The sequence below is a fragment of the Sarcophilus harrisii genome, chromosome 4 (genome assembly GCF_902635505.1).
Source record: "Sarcophilus harrisii chromosome 4, mSarHar1.11, whole genome shotgun sequence".
Taxonomy (NCBI): domain Eukaryota; kingdom Metazoa; phylum Chordata; class Mammalia; order Dasyuromorphia; family Dasyuridae; genus Sarcophilus; species Sarcophilus harrisii.
Genome location: NC_045429.1, coordinates 458609138 through 458631500, shown reverse-complemented (window position 1 = coordinate 458631500; position 22363 = coordinate 458609138).

Here is a 22363-nt window from a genome sequence, read left to right as displayed (position 1 = left end):
CTTTAGGTCTCAGTTTCCTCAAGTGGAAAATGAAGAGATAATCTCCAAGGTACCTCTTAGATTTAACATTACACATCGCTGATAAAAGTACATGCCCACAAACTCTTTCCACAATTTGACTTCAAGTATACTTAGATCTTTTTATTTGTTTGTTGGTTTTGGCCAGACCTGAGATTTCATCATTGGAAGGAATTCTCATCTGAATAAAATCTTCTACTAGCTCAGGTTGGTACCTCCTTTGCTATTTATAGTCTTAGAGATTTGCCTGGGCCTCTTAGAGGTCGTGTTTTCTCCAGGGTCCCACAGATAGGACACATCAGAGATGAGACTGCATGTAGATCTTCTTGGCCCTAAGGTCAGATCCATTGCGCCATATTGCTTTTTGCTGAGATCATCTGATAATACAGTGATATTCCCTTGACCCCATGTAATAAAGACTCACTCATCCTTCTGAGGTACTGATGACAGATGGAACTCTTGTTTCAGTCCAGTGTCCCCTCCACCGCACTCCCCAGGCTGAAGCAACTCCTAAACATGCTTGGCTCACTTTCAATGACTTACATGCAGTCTAAACTCAAGCAGAGGCAATCATCCCTTGGGAGATGGTCTTCATCTCAGCTCATCCTTTCCATTTAAGACACTTAGAGAGGAGATGATAAGTGCTTTCTCTTGGAGTATTCCCCCCGCCCCCTTTAAAAACTTTAATCAGGTAAAAAAGAAAGAGCTGCAGTTTGGAGGTTAAAAGAAATTAGAAGATTTAAGTTCCAGAAATGAGAAGATTTAAATTCAAGATTTACTCTTCTACCTATTAGTGGCCCAGACACTTTAAAATTCAATGCAAAATATTTGCTAATCACCTACTATGTGTATGGAGCAGAGTAGTAGGTGCCAGAGACCCCCTGTAAGGCTATAGAGACTTGGTGCACTTTTCTGAGCTGGACGTAATGGAGTCATCATGGCAATCTCTGTTATTTGCTCTAATAAGGCACTTTATATGGAGCTGAACTCCCATCTTGGCTCCTTCCAATGGATCCCACACTTGGACCACTTTTGGCCAAGCATCCTCTGTGAAAGGACAAGTGAGACAAATGTAACCAAAAACTCCTATTGTCCACCATCATGGTCACATGGATTGTGCTGAAGGTTGGCAATAGACAGGAAGGCTTTAAAATGAGAAATAACATTTTCTCTTTCCCCTTTCTCCACTTCTTGGAACTCTCTTGGATTTCTCTCAAGGAAGGGCAGGAATTTCCTCCTCAGTGATAATGACTGTAGTTATGTGCAATATCAGGGAGAATATGTGATTGTGAACATCACTTCAAGGGCCCAAAGATTTCTTCATTTCTTTCCCTGAACACAGGTAAGTGAATATGGATCCTAAGCAGATGCTTCCAGTTTTGGGGGCTACTTATTCAGTTAAAGAATTTAGGAACTTTGGAATCTGGGAATTGATTGACAAATAAAGGAGGGTATGATCACTAATGATGTCATCTTGGAGCCTGAAAATCCAAACCTTTATCTGGTTCAGCCAGAAGACCTGGATGTTGAGTTGCTGTTCAGACAGTGAGAACTTAGGAAAGTGAAATATACTCAACAATCTCACAGAAGGAAAGGAAGTTCTTTCCCCACAGTCTTGTTCAGGAATCCCCTGTTGGAAAAGAGCAGCCCTTGGCCCCAGGTAGCATATGAAATGGAGACAAATGACATCCCTTACTTTGTAAGGTTGTTCTGAGAGAAGTACTATCCCAAAGCTCATTTGAATTACAGGATTGCAATAATAAACCTTTGGAAGGGAGAAGGAAGAGGACTGATGATTCTATTGGTGTAAGTCCCAATCAGAACACTCCCTCTAAAAATACTAATCTGTTCCTGCTTTGCCAATTATGATCTCAGTGAGTAGCTTTGGGTGGGTGGCCACTGAGAGGTTCAGTGGTTTGTCCAGGGTTACACAACTAATATATTCTAGAGGTGGAACTCTAATCCAGTTCTTAGTGACAGGCTGGTTGTCTATTTACTTTGGGATACTATCTCTCTCATTACTGTGTCTTAATGTCGGGAAGATCTGACCCAGTTGAGGAGTGCTATCTTTAGTATCCCTGATAGAAGGCCAGCCAGTCTTTTTTTAGGCACTTCTAAGAGTGTCTTTAAAAAAAAATAATCACAAGGTAGCCTCATCTAATTGAGGTCTGCTTGCATTAAAATGCTATTCCTTAGATTCATCTTCCACCCTCGTAGGTAGCCCCTCCAGCCATTTGTCCACCTTTTCTGCTTTAGGCTAGACATGCCCAGGATCTACACCCATCTCAAGCATCAGAGCATTTTGAGGTTGAAAGAACCTTATAGACCAAACTCAAGCACAGGCAGTCATCCCCTGGGAGATGCTTTCTACTCAGCTCATCCTTGCCACTCAAGACACTTAGAGATAAGATGATAAACACATGCTTTTCACTGGTCTAGAGTCCCCCAGACAGCACATAGTAAGTAGATCTCTAGACTTCACATCCCATGCTTTCTCCAGTCTGCTCTTCTGCCTTCCATCTGCTTGTCTTTTCAAACATGTTTTCTATCTCTTTCTTCATCCTAGCTTATAGATGTGCTCCAATTTGTCAGTGCCCCTCTTAGAAAGTGGCTTTCAGAATACTCCACCTGCTTGCTTCCCAGAACAGAGGACTGAAGGATTGGTTGTTCTCCCACTCTTAATGTCACCTGATGTTATATTAGTTCCCTTGGCTGCTCCATCATGCCCTTTGTATTTACCGAGTTAGTGTTTGATTAAAACTGCTAGCATTTTACCCACCTCCATATACAGTTGTCTCATGTATCTGGAAAAATAAAGAAAATGCTCTAAGTTGCCTCCCATTTTGTACTCATACAATTGAGTTTTTGAGTCTAGATGGGGAGCAAAATTATTATTTCTTTCTCATATTATAGTCGATTTATAAAATTGGAGAGACTCAAGCTTTTTTCTCTTACTCATTTCCTTGTCCTAGGATCAGTCTCTTTTGGACTGGGCTGATGGAAGATAGGATTAACATTCTCCTCATTCTGAATATTGCTACTCCAATCCACTAGATCAGACTTCTCATTTAAAATCAATTCTTGCCCACTGTGTTCCACTCAAGCTACAAGTAAATCCTCCCTTTAGGTTACCTGAGACTGTGGGTGTTCTGGGTAGTCCCTCTGTCTAAGTGTGACTGATGTCACTCTCCTAGATCTTCATTAGAATAAGCCCACCTCTCATTAGTTGTTAAACAATCAGTGTTGATGGCTACCCTCCAGAAGATCCATCTTCTTGTCCAGAGAACAGAATGGCATTCAAAATATAATATTGGGCCAGAAAGCTGGGCCAAAATGGATATGAAAAATTTGACAACAACAAATGTAAAATTGGGACATTTAAAAAGTTCAAGAGACATAATTTCTGGGTAGTCAATCATTCAATTAGTAATTCTAGTATTTTGTTGGTAAAAGAATCAGTGACACTCTCAAATGCCAAAGACCCATCATAGCAATTGGCACACATTTTATATGCCATTGAAAGAGTGGGTCTTCCAGAGGGCAGTAATCAACTCTGATTGGTTAACAAAAGTTTTAGTTTCATATCATGTGCAAGCTAGAAAAGCATGTCTTAGATGGCTCTAATCAAGGCAAATTCTGTGCTGAGTGTAAGAGCTCTGTGGCAGATTTGCTGTCCAAACAGAGGTTGTTACTATATGTATGCCCCAGCAGGAATCTGTTGAGACCACCACCATCTTTTTGTTCTCCCAAGTTTGCAACCCAAGATTCACACATAACTCTTCCTTCTTTCCTCTTTCCCCAAATCTAATTATTTGCCAAGCCTTGAGAATTTTGTCTCCAAAATAACTCACTTTTATTACCTTTTAGCTATTCATGCACTTTTAATAGATTGATCTATGGGACCCAGGAGTCTTCTCTTTTCTTCTAACAAGAGTAAGAAACCAAGGAAAGTTGAGTGATTTTTCTCTTTATCTTAATTTGCTAAAATTTGGATGAAAGGAGTAAAGAATGATTTTACTGGCCCAAATTGCAAGAAAAATCCTTCCTGTTTGCTCAAAGAGGAAAAATCAAAGCAAATGAGATTTGGAAGGGATTTCAGAGACCATCAATCTCATTCTCTATTCCAGTGCTAACATAAAAGTTAAGATGACTGGCAATGGTCCAGGTTGCAGTGCATGGCCATGGAGTCTTTGCTGTCTGACCTAGCTCTGTGAAATCCATTGTACCTGCCTCTGCCCCTTTCATGATCATTGGAACAAACAGTTCTAATCTGCCTGTTCCACTGGGGGAAATCTTTATGTGCTTGGGTAGACAACCTTCTAATTTATCCACAAGTTTGAGACTCATTGGTTAACCTCAGTATGCTGCTAGGATTCTCATCATATTCCCATTGAGATCCATTGGTTACCCTTGGTACACTGCTAGAATTCTCATCACAATCCCCAGACAGTGAGGCAGAAAATTCACTTCATATTGAATTATATGGATTCCACCATCCCCAAGATAAGATCCATTCCTTATGAGGGACATCCAAAATACAAAGCTGACCATTTAGATACTTCTGGAAACTTGACAACTTTTCCCTGAGTCTATACTAGAAATTACTCTTTCCTCAGGCTATTTTGTACCTTCATGATGTAGACATTTTCTTAGTATCCTAAGTGTCAAGCAGATTTTTATTAGCATCTTTATGACCTTCAGGAGAATGAGTGGATGGCAGTACCTTATGCTCACAATCAAGCTACTTTCTAAAAATGTGTTTATCTTATTTATTTCAATAGAGTAATTTTCATGTTGATCATTCTCTCATAAAAAAGTTAAACAAATGCATCTGGCATGGTCACTGTGTCTGACAACATGTGCCACTTCTTACCCTGGTTGGCCACTGCCTCTTGGAGGAAGTAAAGGATTCCTGTTTCATTATCTGCTCTTCAGTACTGTTTGGTTTTTCAATTACTTGGAGTTCAACTTCCTCTCACCCTTTTTGTTTACATGATTTTAGCGATTCGGTGTATTGTTCTTTTGGTTCTTTTTATTTCAATCTGTATCAGTTCACACAAATCTCATGTTTCCCTGAATTCCTCATGATCATCATGAGCAAGGTATTTAGGTGTCTGGACTATTGTTTTCAATATTTATAATAAAATGATGATGGTGCAGTACCCCCTATCCTTCACCTTTGGTATAGAAAGCATATGTTTCTCCCTCCAACAAGAAACACATTCTATCTGCTTTATGGGTCCTTGCCAGAGAAGTCAGCAGTGAATGACCCATAAGCCACCAGTCACCCAAATCTTATTTAATAACCTAATATTTGAGAGGCTCTCTTGCAAATATAGTAACTCTGCATTCTGCTGGTTTCTCCATGGTGAATATTTCTATGAAGTTCGATTTACCAGAATGCCCAGAATCTGAGTCATGGTATCTCAGCTGGGCCTTTTCTTCTGGGAAGGTATTAACTGAGTTATGACTTAATATTATGTCCTTAGCCTCAACCAGGGTGAGAAAAAGGCCAAGAAGCAATCACTGGGACAGTCTTGCCAAGTCTTTGACAAAAGCGTCATTAAAGATGCTTTCCACTCCAAAACCTGATGTCTCTCTTAAATAAGGCCTTGAGTAATAAATACCTTTGGGAGGTAACTTCTGGGGCAGTTTGCCTTTGTAGACAAATTTATGTCCTTTTGTCAGACAATCCAAGGAGCTGCCCTTTTTGCTTTAGCCTTGCCAAGAAAGTTGGAGCCTAACTCAGAGCCCACTTATAGCAATTTGTTCATCTCAGGTGCCTGCTATTCGCTCTGCTTCTCTGAGAAGACCTCACTTCTCTTTTAGTCTCTAATGGGCCCATGTTTAAATTGTGTTTAATTCTGCAAAATCTGTAAGTCCTTTTGAAAGGAGATCTGGTCACAATTCTAAATATATAAATGTCCATATACAGATCTATAAACTGAGTCTTGCTAAAGTTTCATTTAAGAATTTGAGTGACTCTTCCATGATCTTTTTGTTGTTGTTGTTGTTGTTGTTGTTGTTATTTCAATGCTTGAAATCATGTCTTTTATCTAAAGACTTTCATTTTCTTTCCTGTCTCCCCTCTCTACCAAACCTTTATACTTCTGGCTCTGGAAAAAGTAATCAAATCAACCAGACCTCTTCTAAAAAGAATATGCCAACCAATTTCCTTATGATTCCACTTGTCATTTTGTAACTTCCTTGATCACAATCCCCCTTCATAGATGTCACTTTTCTATAGAGGCTGTTCTCCACTATTGAAAGGTAAGCTTCTTGAGGTCATGGCTTATCTTGGGGTTGTTTCTGTGGGTGTTGCTCTTTGTTTCTATTTGTACCCTCAGTCCTTAGAATATATCAAGCCTTCCTAGGATACACAATAAATGCTATTTCATTTATTTCCTTTTTTTTTTGCATGAGAGATAGCCTATATGGCACATTGTCCCACTCACAAACTCACCTATCCATCACAAGGTCCATATTCAATGTCTTTCTAACTTAGAGTTTAAATAATGGATCTTGGAGATTATTGGATCCAGCCTGCCATCATGGACAGACCCTTTCTATAGTTTTTTTTGGTAGACAGTCATCAGCTGGCTTGTGCTTCCATGCTTTTAGTTATAGGAAGCTCACTTCTTTAACAGGGTTGTCTTCCTGTGCTGAGGACATCAGCCCTTCACCAATCCTTCATTCACCAACCTAGTTGTTAATACCTCCCTAGAAGCAAAAGAGTATGAGCATTCAAGATACCTGGTGCTAAAGGGTCCCTCTCTGAGACTGTGAAAGGCTTTTTTTTTTGCAGAGAAAATTCTCAACACATGTTTTTCTTTCATGTAGGAGTGGATTGAGAACTAGCAGTAGAACTACAAGGACCTGAGTTCCAGTTCCAGTGTCTACCCTTTGCCCTTTGGCCTTTCAGCATTCCGGACACATTTATAAGAGCATAAGTAATGGAGTGGGCGTCTTTTGGCCTGAATGGAAAGAATTTGCTCCCAGGGGAGCTCCCTTCAAATGAAATCTCAGTCCCGATTTAAAACAAATTCCTTTGAATGCCACGGGCAATTTAAGTAATTGAGATAAAATGTGATCCTACAAGTGTCAAAGTCTAGAGGTTACAGCTCTGGATAGTCTTGCTAGGCTCTTTCACCTCAGCCCAAGTCTCCAAGAAAAAGCATCCCTAAGCTTAAAGAAAGCCGTGTGTTTCTGAGCAATCTGGGGTGCGTTACTGACCTTTGCATCATCCTTTGAAAACCTGTTGCAAATTCACACCAGAGAAAGTATCTAATTCATAGGCTCTATCTGGGTCTTCAGAATGGTCTCAACCATGTCCATTCTGTACCTCACACCCACCCCCTCCACCCTCCCAAACAGTTATTGGAATAGGGAGTAACCCATTCCAGCCAACAAGCTCAGAAACTAATCTTTTTGCTAGATTGCAAATCCAGAAATCTTTCTCCCGAAAGAACCGTAAGTCATTCCATTAATAAATGTTCTGTTGGCATTGTGTCCAGAGCTTATTCCTACGTCCTAATGACAGTGAGTCAGTCAATAAACATTTAGGAAGAGCCTGTTAGGTACCAGACACTGTATTAAGCTCTGGGCAAGCCACTGATGTAACAAGTCAAGGAAGGTTCTCCATGGTGGAAGATTTTGGCGATTCCAAAGGTGGTAAATGAATCTTTTTCTGCTCTCAGACTAGTACTAACAAGGTCCACTCAGAGGTTCCTGATTCAAGACAGTGATTTTGGAACATTGTGGGGAAATGGGATTTGCTTGAAGTACATAAAGGATATTATCATTGTCAAAGTGGAGTCATCTTTTGCCAGTTGCAGAGAAACTGATCATAAAGGAGGTTGGGATCTTCAAAAATCCTCCATGCTTAAATGTAGACAGATGGGGAAATTGGATTGAGGGGTCTCACATTCCCCATCCTAGATGTGAAAGAGGAGCAAGACAAGCCACCCTATCTGTTCTGATAGTTTCTAACTATGGCTGATAATCATGTATTTCGAGCTTCAAGTCACCCAGTCAATAAGCAAGGCACTGTGTTAAGAACTGGAAGTACCAAGGAAGGCCAAAAGAGCTCTTACCCTCAGGGAGGACCTATTCCAATGTGGGGGAGAACAGGGAACACAAAAGTACCTACAGATATGTACTGTCTAAATGGAATTACCTTGAGGGAAGGTTTCAGCAGCTGGGGGACTGAGAAAAGCTTCCTGTGGGAGGCAAGTGGAGTCTCAAAGAAAGCAGATGAGCAAGGAAGCAGGCAGAAGAGAAGGGAGAAAGCTTTGGGAATGAGTTAGAGCATGTGTAAAGACTCTAAGTTGGGGGATGGAGTCTTCTGTGCCAGGTAAAGCAAGAAGGCCAATGCTGTTGGATTGTAGGAGGTGGAGAGAACAGAATCAGAGGGCTGGGTAGATAGGAAAGGGGAAGGATGTGAAGGGTCTGAAAAACCACACAGCAAGTTTTATGTTCTATCTTGGTATCAAAGGAAGCCAGGGGTTTATTGAGCAGGGAAATAGCCTGGTAAGACTTGGACTTTAGGAGTGGAGTGGATGAGGAGTTGAAATGGGACTTTTGATATCATTGTCTCTAATTTTGTAGATGTAGATGTCCCTGAATCTCAGGGACAATGCATGTCAGCTGAATAGTAAATCTCAGAAGGAAAAGTTGAACCTTCTTCTTCTGCCTTTATAGATAGGACTTTCCCCATGATATCACGCAGCCTTCTGAAGATGGTCCAGACTTCCCAGATCTCAATCACACAAGTAGGGGTGCTCACGGGGACTTTGTCAGAGACCTGAGCTCTGGCAGTGAACCAGTACACAACACCTCTTTTCTCAAAGGCAATGAAATGATGGTCTGTTCTGGCAGCTTCCAGATCTTGCCCAAATCTAAAAATAATACAGATTCCAGGTCTAACGTTGAAGGCTTAACTGAATGCTTTTCAAAGGAACGCTGATCATGTCCAGCATTACTCTTCATTCATTGATACACAATGCTGGCATCTTAAGCAAGAGTCCATCCTCCAGCCAGGTAAGTCCAAGTCACAGTCATTTTCTCCTTCAAGGTGCCAGTGGGCAACTCCAAACCAGCCAGTTTATCGTGGGGCATCCCAGTCATTGAAATCCCAAGCTGTTTTTAGTCCTTTTTGTCAAGGGGACAATGGGCACGTCCCTATGAAATGGGGAATGGCCACCTTGAAAACTCATCGTGGGATTTCTCTAATCAGCCCTCTGACTTACACAATCTCATTTGTATTTATAACATTTTAGGAAGAAGAACTTTTTTTTTCCAGGGTGGGGGAGAACCAGACCAGAAATTTCCTTAAATATAATGAGGAAATTTCCTTTAGTAGCAGAGCAGGTAGTCAACAGTGCTGTAATTTATACTCTTGGAGATTTGACTAATGGCACAGAGAGATTAAATTTTATCCCCTGTCATTACAGGCATTATTTGCTATGTGAGGAAACTGAGGTTCAGGGAGATTTCACAGCACAGTAGGCCAGGATTCAGTAGCTAGGAAATATAGAAAAGGGAACTTGATCCCAAGCCTAATCTAACTCCATGTTCTTTTCATTACATCAGGGCCACAAAGGACATCCCGAGGTGGGTGCAAGAACGCCTCTCATTAGAGTAGCTCAGATGACTTATATTCTTAAGTCTTGAATTGCTTGGGTTTCAGAGACCATCATTGACTTCTTTAACATAAAGGCTCCTGGATCCTGGTTGGGCAAAAGCATAATCAATCATTCAGCTAATAAAAACTCAATAAACTACTATTACAAGCCAGCTCTCATGCTAAGTGTTGAGGACAGAAGTCAAGACAATCCCAGTTCTCACGAAGTGAATATTCTAATTTGGACAAGCAGCACATATAGAGTAGTTCAACTGCTGGGTTGCTGGAGTGGTTTTGAGGAAGTAGTTAGAAGGCAGATGGCAGGGCCAGTGACTCAGAAGGTGCAGCTTCAGGATGAATGGCAATGTCAGGGAGGACTAGAAGGCCCAGTGACAAGGACCTGTGGTTCTTAGGGCACAGTGGAAGGGTAGATAGTAAAACAACTGGTCTGTCATCTTACATGAAGGAGTATATTTGATGACTTTCTGATGATCTTCCCTGCAACCAGAGAAATGGAAGAGACTAAGCTCACAGCTATTGGAAAGGAGAGGGTAAATCCCAGGGTCAGAGTGGAGCAGGTGTTTTGGAGTCCTTCCTACATGAGTGGGATAAGGAGAGTCAGGTGCCAGGTACCAGGTGCTGGAAGGAATTCTAGTGAGAGAGAAGTTTCCAGGAAATTTGAGGGAAAGGGTAGATCACAAAGGAAGGGGATAAACCCAGGAAGGGAGTAGGGAGGTTTGAGAGTAGTGCTCCTACATCACAGTGCCCTCCTCTCTCTAGTGCCCATTGGGTTCTGAGGATAGAGAAGTAGGATTTTTACCATCTAGTCCATGGGTCCTGTACCTTTCCCAGATTGGGGGGAATCAAAGGCAAAAGCAAGAGTTTTTGCTCTCAACAGGCAAGACAAGTGAGATTTAAAGGAACATGCAAAATATATCTTAAATTATACCCATAATCTTAAATTGGTACAAGGTAACTATTGAGGGTGGAAAAACGCATTAACAGTTGAGAAGATAAAGAAAAGATACAGAAGCAAAAAACAACCAAGCTCAGGACCAGAATACCATATATGGCAGCTTGGTCTGTTACCAATAGAATTAGGCTGATAAACATCTCCTAATCTACTGAAATGCATGTCCACAATCCTGTCTTCAGTTTCAGTAAGGTCATTTCACTAATTTAATCTCATCTGTCAACTGTATTGCTGAAACCATGATGGTGGGTCAACTGGGGATTAGGTCTTTCTACTCAAGGATATTGAAAAAGTCTCATGGGGTGGGGAGTGGAGAAGTGAATGAGTCTAGCTCATAAAGGCAGATTTCACTGGGTTGTCACCTGTTGACCTTTTGTCCATCAATTACCAGTGAGCCGGTCTTGGCGCTGTCTTTCCAAGTTGGCCATTCCAGGTGCTTCGCAGCTCTGATTTTATACAGCTCCCAAGAACTAGGGGCTGGTCTGGCAAACTAGAAATCAATCTGAATCCGTTCCAAGTTATGATTATTGTGGTAAGTTTGCTTGAAACTGAGTCCAGCAATTAGCTCTATCCTCATGTTTTCCCCTAAGCCCAGGGTTAAATGAAGGAATTTGGAAGCAGCCCAGTTTCGCTGGCCAGAGGGTTGAAACAGTGTACTTTGTCTATGAGGGAACCCAGATAGTGATGCAGAATAGATCATCAGTGGTGTAGTTTTTTGTTTTTTTCCTAGCCCCAGTCCAGATGCTTCTCATTTGGAATCAGCAGTGGGGACAGTAGGGAGAGTGGGGGAGGATGTGTCAAGCTGATTTGGCTACTCATTTGAAGCTACTTGACTGATTGAAGTAATTATCTCCTATCTTTAATCTGGGCTGGGTTCCCTTTTTTTCTTTACTCTTTTTTTGTGTGTTTTTCTCAGTGTAAGGCCTAGAATTCTCATCTGACTCAATTTTGCTGTTGCACAAGAAAGACCCTTTGGGAGGAATCTGGGAAGATGGCGGAGTAGGTTGGGAAATTTCAAGCTCTCCCGACTTTTCCCGCAAATAGAATAAATTTGCTCCTCAAGGCGAACATAGAGCAATGAAAAATCAAGAAGGCTTGGGGCAGAACAGGGGTCCTCCTGATACAACCAGAGAAGATTCCAAGAAAGACTCTAAGGGATTAACCTGAGGGAAATGCAAACACCTCTGGGCTAGCTCCTCAAAAACACTAAGTGGGGGACTCTTGGGGCTAACTGAGTGTGCCTGGAACCTCAGCAGGAACCATAGAGACTTTCACCTCCTGGATTGTTTGTGGAGTTGGGATCTGAGTTCGGGAAGACAGAGTGAACATGGGCTGATTAGGAACATCAGTCCCAGCTGTGCTGCCAAGATGTGACCCTCAGAGAGAAGGAACCAACACACCGGGGGTGCAGAGACAGAGGGGGTGGGAAGGGACTCTGCTGGCTTCAAGCACTTCCAGGTCAGAGGGAAGAGCTGAAGTGAAGCTAGAGATGCTATCCCCTCACCCCACAATTGGAGGTACTTACATTAATACCTCTTATTAAAAATGAATTGGTGAAGAAGAAAGAACCCCATCCTTGGGTAGGGGGAGGTTAAATAATAACAAGGCAAGTAATGGAACAGGATTTAATTAAAAAATCAGCAGGGATAAAAAGATGTGTATGTATTTGGTATGTGTATATGTTCACGTGTGTTTGCATGTGTGTATATCCAAGAAAGATCCTTTTAACTTTTGGCCTTTATTCCATGGCTGTATATGTATTAAAGAGCTACAGTCACTATTATAGGTTCACTCTTCAGTCTTGACTAAAGCTTGGCGTACTAAACAGAGTAAATGCTGGTTTATGGCTTGATTGAAGGAAGGAAAAAGCTGTTTATGGGGCTTATATGCTGTGATGACCAGTCCCCCATAGAGGTGAGGAGAGGATATATTCCAAACATAGGAACTTGTACAAAAAACAGATGGAGGAATTGGTGGAATTCCACTTTGTCTGGAACCTAGACTTTGAAAAGGGTAAAAGGGAACTGTGTAATTAGCAATAAAAGATAGATTGAAATCAGACAATGCAGGGATTCTAGTGCTAAATAGAGAAGTTTGAACATTGGCTCAGAGGTGATAGGGAGCCACTGAAACTTTTTGAGCAGAGGAATCACCTGATGGGGGATTCAGGAAAATTGAGTTGGAATTTGTTTGGTGGATGAATGAGAGAGGAGAAGGATTTAAGGCACATAGAACATTAAGGAGACTAGGAGTTCAGGCAGGAGGAAATAAGTCCCTTAACTTGGGCACCAGTTGTGTGAATAGATATTTAAAAAATGGATGGAAGAGATAATGTGAAGGTTTAATTTACAAGACTTGGTAACAGATTGGATATGGGGATGGGGAGAAAGAGAAGGGAAAAAAAAGACAGTGTTTCCCTTAACAGAAATAGCGGGGCTGAGTATAGCAAAAAGGATAATGAGTTTTGTTTGACTGCATTGAGTTTAGGACATTCAAGTGAAAATGTCCAATTGGCCATGAGGGACACAGAGTGAGAGAGAGAATTGGGCTAAGTCAGATCTCAAATCCAGGTCTCCTGTCCTGCAATCAACAATCAAATCCATCACTAGTGTTTAATGGGCCTCTACTATGTGCTAAGCAGTATTTGAGACAGGGAAGATAATGGTACAAAGAAAGATACTATCCTTACTCCCTAGGAGTTTACTTTCTATGTATGGGTCATCTGATCTATTCCCTCCCTTATTAATCAAGTTCAGAGATAAGAAATGAGCTGCTCCAGCTCTTAAGTAATAGAACTCGAACTTTAGATTCCAGATTCCGTATCGTGAGCCTTTCGCGTGTACCCATCGCTTCCTTTGTAGAGCTGCTTCCTTTATTTTAACAATCATCAAGGAGAGCTATGGAACCGTTTGTAGCCATATACTTGTCCTTCAGAATTGGACATATTTTGGCTGCTGATGGCGTGTTTTGTCCCTTGATAACTGTGGTTATTTGCTTATATTCACTAACTATAGATTCTCTGAGGGGCTCAATTTCTGCCCTTTTCTGGGGCCAAGAATATTTCTCTGCTGTAGGTTTTGGTTCCATGTCTTTGCATTTCTTTGACCATTGGGAGACAGGCTGACTTCCTCTTAGGAGCCCTTAAGGAAGGGATTAGGAATACAGGATGCCAAAAAATTTTGGTTACTCAGCACCTTCCTGTCCCAATTTGTGGGGTGCTTCCAGTGGAGGCCTTTGTGGAAAAGGAGCAGAAATGGAAATAATAGACGTGTTTTCGAAAAAGAAAAAATAGTCATGTTGACCTCCTAACTACAAATGAAAAATACAGTTCAAGGAAATTTTAGCCAGACCTCTGATAGGCAAATTGGGGAGGGATTGCTTTGAATTGAGCATGACAGGAACTGGTGGGCCTGTCCCACATTCTCTGAGAAAGGGACCGTAATAGGCTTTCAAAATACACAATAGAAGGTGTACCATACTCCATTTTTTGGGTAGAGTTTTGAGTGAGCTAAAAACAAAATTCAGATGTCTTAAGATATGGATCAAATCCCAACATTTCTTTCTTCTTTAGTAGTACATTCCCCAAACTGAGTACAGACTCCCAAACCACAAAGGCTGGCCACGTTAAGGAGTCTAAAGGACTGAATGGTTGTACTTTAAGAGAAGCAAGAAAAAAAAAAAAAAAAAAAAAAAGAACCTGAATTCATTTCAAGCAGGCAGCTCTTTGAAAGATCAAAAAAGTAAAAACCAAGCCAATATTCCAATCCTTTCCTTGGAAATGCTCAGCTATCGTTAGGGACTCCTCTTTCTTGCCAGTTATAATCATAGGAAACTTTCACTAGCAGGTGGTAAGAACATTTTGTCAAGGTCATCATTGGGTTTTATGCTAGGGCTGGAGCCAGAGAAAAATCCACAAGGATTACAACTGAACCTCCACCCACTCCACCCAGGTCCAGAGGGACAGGGGTTGGTTTTCCATTTCGTCTTCCATGCTCTGTTTGCGTTTATTATTGTGGAGTGCTGCTATGACTAAAGTCCCAGACTCTTCCCTGAGGTGATATAGAAGTCCTTATCTGAGTTAGGAGGCAGCCTGGCCCTGTGGACAAGGCATAGCTCTTGGAATCAGGAAGATTTGGATTTAAATCCCACCACCGATGTTTACTAGATGGATGAAGCCCCTCACCTCAGTGAATCTCAGTTCCCTCATCTGTATAATGAGATCAGAATGTTGGGTCGATTCCCTCAAAGGATTGTAAAATTTGTGACACGGCAAGGGCAAAATGCTATATAAATACCAGAATATTTTCTAATATTCTATAAGTTCACAATTGGAATTAAATAGATGGATGTGCCAAAGGGGACGATTTCATCAAGGAGAGTCGATCCCTGGCTTCCTTAAGAACCCAGGTCTGTTGCCAAGTAGTCTACAATGATTTTCTTAATGCCCCTGAGGCAGTATGTCCTCCTCTTGAAATGTCTTTGTATCATTTTATAAACATACATCCGCATAATTATGCACGTATATGGAAATGTGTGAACATATACATATACATACACACATCCATACATTTTGCCTTGACTTGTATACATCACCCTCTGCCCTCAGGAGAATGACGTTAGCTCCTTGAAGGGTAGAAACAATTTCACTTTTTGGTCAGTAGATTCCCAGCACATAGCATAGTTCTTGTAACATGAAAAGTGCTTAATGAGTTTTGATTAAATTGAATCTACTGTACTGAGACTTGAAAAGACTCTTCCAAGTCACTTGGTCCAATGCCCACATATTAGAGACAAGGAAACTCAGTCCCAGAGATGTGAACATCCTTCTTCATAGAAATACAGCTTGTAAGTAGTAGAGGCTGAATCTGAAGTGGGTTTTCTGAATCCCAATCCATCTCTCTTTCACGTGGACTCTCATAGGTGCCACGTTCCTACTTTTATGATGCACTGAGAATCAGGGAACCAGAGCTGGAATGGACCTCAGAGATCATCTGGCCCAACATTTTCATTTTACAGATAAAGAAATGTATAGTCTATGTGTCAATTCCCTCACCCCTTTTTGGGACCACCCATTTCATTAGTATAGGGAGTTCTTGGTAAAGAACTCTCCCTACCAATGCAGAGCTGAATTGTATCTGCCTCTTAAGAATCTTATAGGTTCCCAGGGCACCGACTAGCTAGACGACCACTTGAACTTGAATCCAGGTCTTGCTGACTCACATCTTACACCTTAAATCAATTTATCCTCGTCGTATCTTCTGGGGCGAAGCAGAAGTTGCGTCCTTTTTTCCACTTGAATGCCCTTCAAATGTTTGAAGCCAGCTATCTCCTCCTAGCATACACCCCCAGTTCCTTTCCTGGATCTGATATCCTGCCTATTAAAGAGCTGGCTCTCCCTCACATCTTTTCCAAGAGCCAAGTTCTTCTTGTAGGAGGAGGGTAAATGACTGGCAGGTCAGTATTGCTGGCATACAGGAACAGCCAGGGTAAACCAAGCCCAGAAACCTCAGGACACATGTGGGGAAGGAGCTTGGGCAGGGATGGAATGGACTTCCCTACTCCCTGCAGACTGGAGGGCAATAAAAGCCTGAATAAGCATCTTGTATTGGAATGAAGAGGAGTTTTGAGAGCCTCCTGGGGAAAATTTTGAAGACTTGCCCAAACCTCAGTCCTAACGACCAAGGCACGTGGCTCATGTTCCCTTGAGCCAAGTTGGATGCAGCAAACTAACATTGATTTTTTTTTCCACTTTTCCACTTGCCTCATGGATTCTGAGAAGCACTTTCCTTTTCAGTCCTCCCCACCCTATTTGGAAAGACGAGTGTCTGTTTGCCCAGCAACACTGGGGTAACACCAACCATTTTGTTGCTGGGACAATTATGTTTGATACTAATATTTAACTTTTCTTCTCTACACAACCCAAAGCATGACATGAATCTTATTAGATAATCATGACTGGCTCACTGTATGTGGAACTCAATTTGTCACTTCCATTTTAATGGGTCAATCATGGTGTTCATCCACCACATTCAATAAGGATGTGTCTGTCAGAGAGAGATGCAAATGGAGTGTTAATTCCATCCATCCAGGCCCAGAGGAATCAGCCTTAAGGCAAGATGGAGGTAGACAACACAGCCCAGGCCCTCACCCTGGCTTAGAAGCAGTTGCACTGCCTTCCTACTTATGGAAATGAAAAGTCTGCTCAAAGGCTTTTGGGGATTATGGATCTTCTCTAGTCTGACAAAAAGAGCAGAACCCTAACAAGTCAGGAAACAAAGGATCCAACTAGATAGAAGAGGTTCCATTATTGAAAACTGTAGGATGTCAGAGCTAGAAGATGCTAGAGAGACTGTCCAGTCTTAGGAACACAAGGCTGCAGGGAACCTTAGATAACCTGGTCCAACACCTTCATTTAACCTAAGAGGAAACTGAGGTCTGAAAAAAGAAGATGACTAATGTAGCAGAATGGTACTTAGAATATCAGGTTCTTGACTCACAATTTTTCTTTTCTTTTTTTTTATTTTGCATGTAATTTTTATTTTATTTATCTTTTTTCAATTAACAAGCATTTCATTTCTCCCTCCCTTTCTTCTTCCCCCCAACAAAAAACAACAACAAAACTCAAGTAACAAACATTCAGAGGCAAGCAAAGCCAATTTCCACTTTGACATGTAAAAATAAATCACATACCTCATTTTGCATCTGGAATCTATGACCTTTCTATCAAGAGGTGGGCGGTAATCCATCTTCAGTCCTCTGGAATCATTGTCGGGCACTGCATTGATGAGAATTCTTACGCCTTTCAAAGTTCTTTGTGTAACAAAGACTGGCAAGGGGATGGCTGGCCACCAAATCCCCTGGGTTTTGTAGTTCTCCCAGTTTGGAAAGAAAAGAAAATAATTGGGGTCAACCCACATATAGAGGATAAAGATGGCAAGACTTTAAGACCTCTAGGAGAATGAGAAAAGGAAGGAGAGATGGCTTCAAACCCGTGGCAGCATCCAGCAGCAGCCACATCTGTATTTCCTCTTTAGTCCATGTGGGAGGACAAGGTCAGAGGCATGAGCTTGTGTCTGTTGTAAGTGTCCCCTCCATAGCAGGACAACTGAGAGAAACAAGTTATTAGAGAAGAATAAATGAACAGACACTTCTCTGCATGGGTCTTGCTTCTATTTAATTATCTTTTTTCTGCTTAAAATACATTTTTTGGATTTAATATTCTTTTCCATAAACAACTGTGGTGAATTCTGTCTTTCTGTTGCTGGGTGTCTCTTTGTGGTAGGACAGTGCAATGGGTATCACAGAGGAAAGGGACATATTTCCCAGGGCAGGGCTGGTGCCTCAGCTCCCAGTTCATTATTAGATAGTTATCTTCTCCAAATAGGAACATAAGTCCGAACCATTTCATAATCACCCTATGAAGTATAGAATTTACTCTGGTTGAGGGATATTGTTTATAAATGCCTCATGGATCTGAGCCAAAATCATATCTTTTAAAAAAATTGTTTTCACTATAGAAATTGTTCTTCAGGTTCTGCTCACTTCATTTTGGATCAATGCGGCAAGTCTTCTCAAGTTTCTCTGAAATGCCATTTTCATCATTTCTAAGGCACAGAATTAGTGGGACATGCTCAGTTATTGTCCAGTAGGTGGTCACCCTTTAGTTTCCAGTCCTTTGCCAATACAAAAGGAGCTACTATAAATATTCGTACACATGGATCCTTTTCTTATTTCTCTGGTCTCTTGGTATCACTGGGGGTAACTCAGAATTTAGTTTCAGTTTTATGAGTTGATTTCAACACACATTTTGGGATCACATCTGTTATTGAGGAAACTCCCTCTTTCTGCACTGAATAATCTTATAGTGGTCTGGAGCACTGAGCAAACATTTTGTTCTAGATAGAGGAGCCCTGGACTTGAAATCCAGGACATCTGGGTTCAAAGTTGACTCAATTTATGTTTACCTAAGTGACCTGGAACAAATTATTTAAAGTCATTTAAGTCCTGTGCCTTAGTTTCCTCATCTGTAAAATGCAGGGCCTAGATTTGATCTTTTAGATCTCTTCCAGCTCTAGATCTATGAACAGGAACTTGTCCAACATTACACAGCCAGTATTTCTCAGAGGCAGGTCTTAATCCAAGTTTTGCTGACTCTTCTGCTGACTACACTATACTTTTCTACTGTGTGACACCTAGTAGGTGCTTGTGTCGGTTGTGATTCATGATCATGTTGCCTATCTGCATGGATTAGGGAGTTACCCCCACTGATGAAAGTTCAGGTTCCCCCCCCAACAATATTTTGATGAACAGTAGGAAGTGGAAGTTGACAAAGGTGTCATTCTTCTGTCTCACCCCTCATCTTCCTCCTGGTTCTAGAAGAGCCAGAAGCCAGGGGGCCAGCTTGGCCAACGCAATAGCTATTGTCACCACCACCATCGCCAAATCCCCAAGCCCAGCCCGGAGTTGGATCGGGCCAGCGATGTGGCAGAGAGAGTGGGCTGCATTCCCAGACAATGAGATAGGTGGTCACTGGACAGCTGCTCCACCCTCTGATGGATGGAGCTGCCCTGCGCAGGCGCCGGGATGAAAGGCTGCTGGGAACATTTTGCAGGCTCTGCTTTGGCCTGCCCTGATGGAGTTCCCAGGTCTCTGTCTGCATGTTCAGTTACAAGGGAGGCAGGTTCTGGGTCTGACACTGACTAGTCAGGACTAGGAGGAATACCTGGCTCGGGTGGGGAAAAAGGGATCAAGGCTGGTCTGAAGATCTGATGGACAATGTCCAGGGAAGCAGAAGAGACTCGAGGCAGGGAGGCTGAGGAGGAGGCCACAGATGCAATCTAGGGGAGAGGTATCGAGCACCTAAGTGGGGTGGTGATCTCAGGGGTGGGGAGAACCGGGTAGAGCTGGGAGAGAGAAGAGTCCTGGTTCAAGGTCAGCCCCTGTCACATGCTCGCTGTGTGACCCTGGACAGCTCATTTAGCTTCTGGACATTCCAGGAAAGACTAGGAGGGGCAGAAACATTTTGATTTCCTGGCATGTTTAATGGAGGAAAGAGATGGCCCCTGGGTTGAGAAGACTTGGGTTCAAGGCCTGGCCAGTCATCTCCTAATTGTGTCATCTTGAACCAATCATCAGTGTCCAATCCACCTTCCAAAATGAGAAGCTGCAGCAGAGAGATGGTCTTTATTGGTGGAGGGAGTTTCCTCATTGGAGTTCCATACACTAGAAACAGCTTAGCAATTGTAGAGAGAGTAGCAGGCTTGGATTTAGGAAGATCAAAGTGTGAATGCTGTCTCAGGACTGAGCAAGTTCTGAACTCTCTGAGGCTCTGTGTCCTCATCTGTAAAGTGGGGATAATACTGTACAAGTATATAGATGTCCTGGGGTTCTTGTGGGGTACAATAAGAATACACAAAGAAAAAATACTCAACAAACTTAAATAATGCATATACAAAAGTTATCACCACCACCACCATGACTACTACTATTATTACTACTACTACTTCTATTACTATTACCACAATCCTCACTGCTACCATCACCCTACTACTATTACTACTTCTACTTCTACTGCTGTAGCTGCTACTACTACTACATGGCTGCCATTTCTACTTACTGCTGCTGATTGGTACTGCTACTACTATTATTACTGCTGCTGTTACTATTACTACTATTACTACTGCTGCTGCTTCTGCTGTTATCACTATTGCTGCTGCTGGTGTTCCTGCTACAGCTTTTACTACTGCTATTGCTGTTGCTCCTGCTACTACTACTGTTACTTTTTTTTGATTGCTGCTGCTACTGTTACTGCTGCTGACTACTGTGGCTACTACTGTTACTGTTACTGCTACTACTGCTGTTACTATTACTACTGTTGCTGCTGCTGCTACTCTTACTACTGCTGCTACCACTATTGCTGCTGCTTCTACTACTACTATTGCTGCTGCTACTATTATTACTATTACTGTTGCTACTACTATTGCTGTCGCTACTACTGTTGTTGCTGCTGCTGCTGCTACAACTCTTACTACTGCTGCTATCACTATTGCTACTGCTTCTACTACTACTATTGCTGCTGCTGTTGCTATTACTATTACTGCTGCCACTACTATTGTTGTTGCTCCTGCTGCTACTGTTACTATTACTACTACTGATGCTGCTGTTACTATTACTCTTACTACTGCTGCTACCATTATTGCTACTGCTTCTACTACTACTATTGCTGCTGCTGCTGCTATTATTACTATTACTGCTGCTAGTACTATTGCTGTTGCCACTGCTACTTACTAGTACTGTTGCTACTATTACTGCTTTTGACTGCTGCTGCTGCTACTATTACTGTTACAACTGTTGCTCCTACTGTACTGCTGCTGTTGCTACTGTATGTGAGTAAATATGTGAGTACATATTTGTCCATAAAATGTGGATAGGTGTGAGTTGGTGCATGCTCTTTTTGACCCTTTCTGCCCTTCACCTTCCCCTCCTTTGCTTGCTCAGCTACCTAGGACTCCTTGGCTTTGGGACTCCTGTTTTGGCCCTGGCCCCTTAATACCTCCTGATGTTTTCTTTTCATATCACAGACTATAAGCCAGGAGGCAGCTGAGTCAAGAGATAGGTGCAGATAAGACATGGCCATGAGCCAGCTGCCAGTGAAGAGGAGGCTCTGGTGCAAGGAAAACTCTGGATTCACTGGATTCAGAGCCAGGACATGGACTTGCAGCTCCCAGCTCAGCCACAACTCCCAGCTGTGGCCTTGATCGGGTTCCTTAAATTAAGGAACAAGGCTAATAACCCTTGTACTTCCTTCCTATGAGGAGAGCACTTTGTAGACCCATGGAATCGGGGGCAGTTATCCTTCACAAGCATTTAGGGAGCTTATGTTGTGCTTAGGTGTGTCCATTCTACTTGTAAGAAATGGGCTATAACATGTACTCGATTATATAAATATACAAAGCAAAACAGACATTTTGGAGTGCTACAAAGAGGTGGGGAATAGAGGAGACTCAGGAATGGCCTCACAAAGATGGCCCTTGAGTGAGATGGGAGAGAGGAGAGAGGATTCTAAATGTAGAAAAACACTTGCACAAAGAAGAATCGGTGAGAGATGGATTGTCCTGGAGGGAGCATTAGGAGGAGGCTATCAATGGTCCACTGTATGCTCTCCCTCCCCTCCCCACACACGCCCGGGCTCTTCTCATTTTGGCTGCCACCTTCTTGTTACCGGCCCTGATTCATGGTCCAAGTCTTTGACCTAAAGCAAGGAGGGGAAGCATTCCTTCGCTCCCTCCTGGACATTTATCAAAGTTAGGACCAACGCTTGAAAATCTTGCCTGTGATGAGGTAGGGATGTGACCTTTCCGGGCAGTGATTTGGAAGAGGAGATAAAGAAGCATTTGTGTTTTGCTAGCACCATTTGTGAAACATTCTCCCCGATAGCAGAATAAAGTTAAGACTTTGGGAAGACCTACATCCCATATTGAAACAAAAAACCAAAATATGTGCAATGATTTACCTTTAAAACTCTTATTTCTCTTACCTGCTGTTCAAATTGACCCTTTATGCTCCCTAAGGAAGCTTTAGTTTTTAACAGATGCTCCATGTGGAAAAAAAACACCTCAATCCAGTTTTGTAGTAGCAAACAAGACTCAAAAGTGGGAACCAAAAAAAGTTCCCACAATCAGACTTTGCATTCAATGCAGAACAGGACTCTAGGTTTCCCTGTCTTCCACCAGTTGAACTTCTCTTCTTCC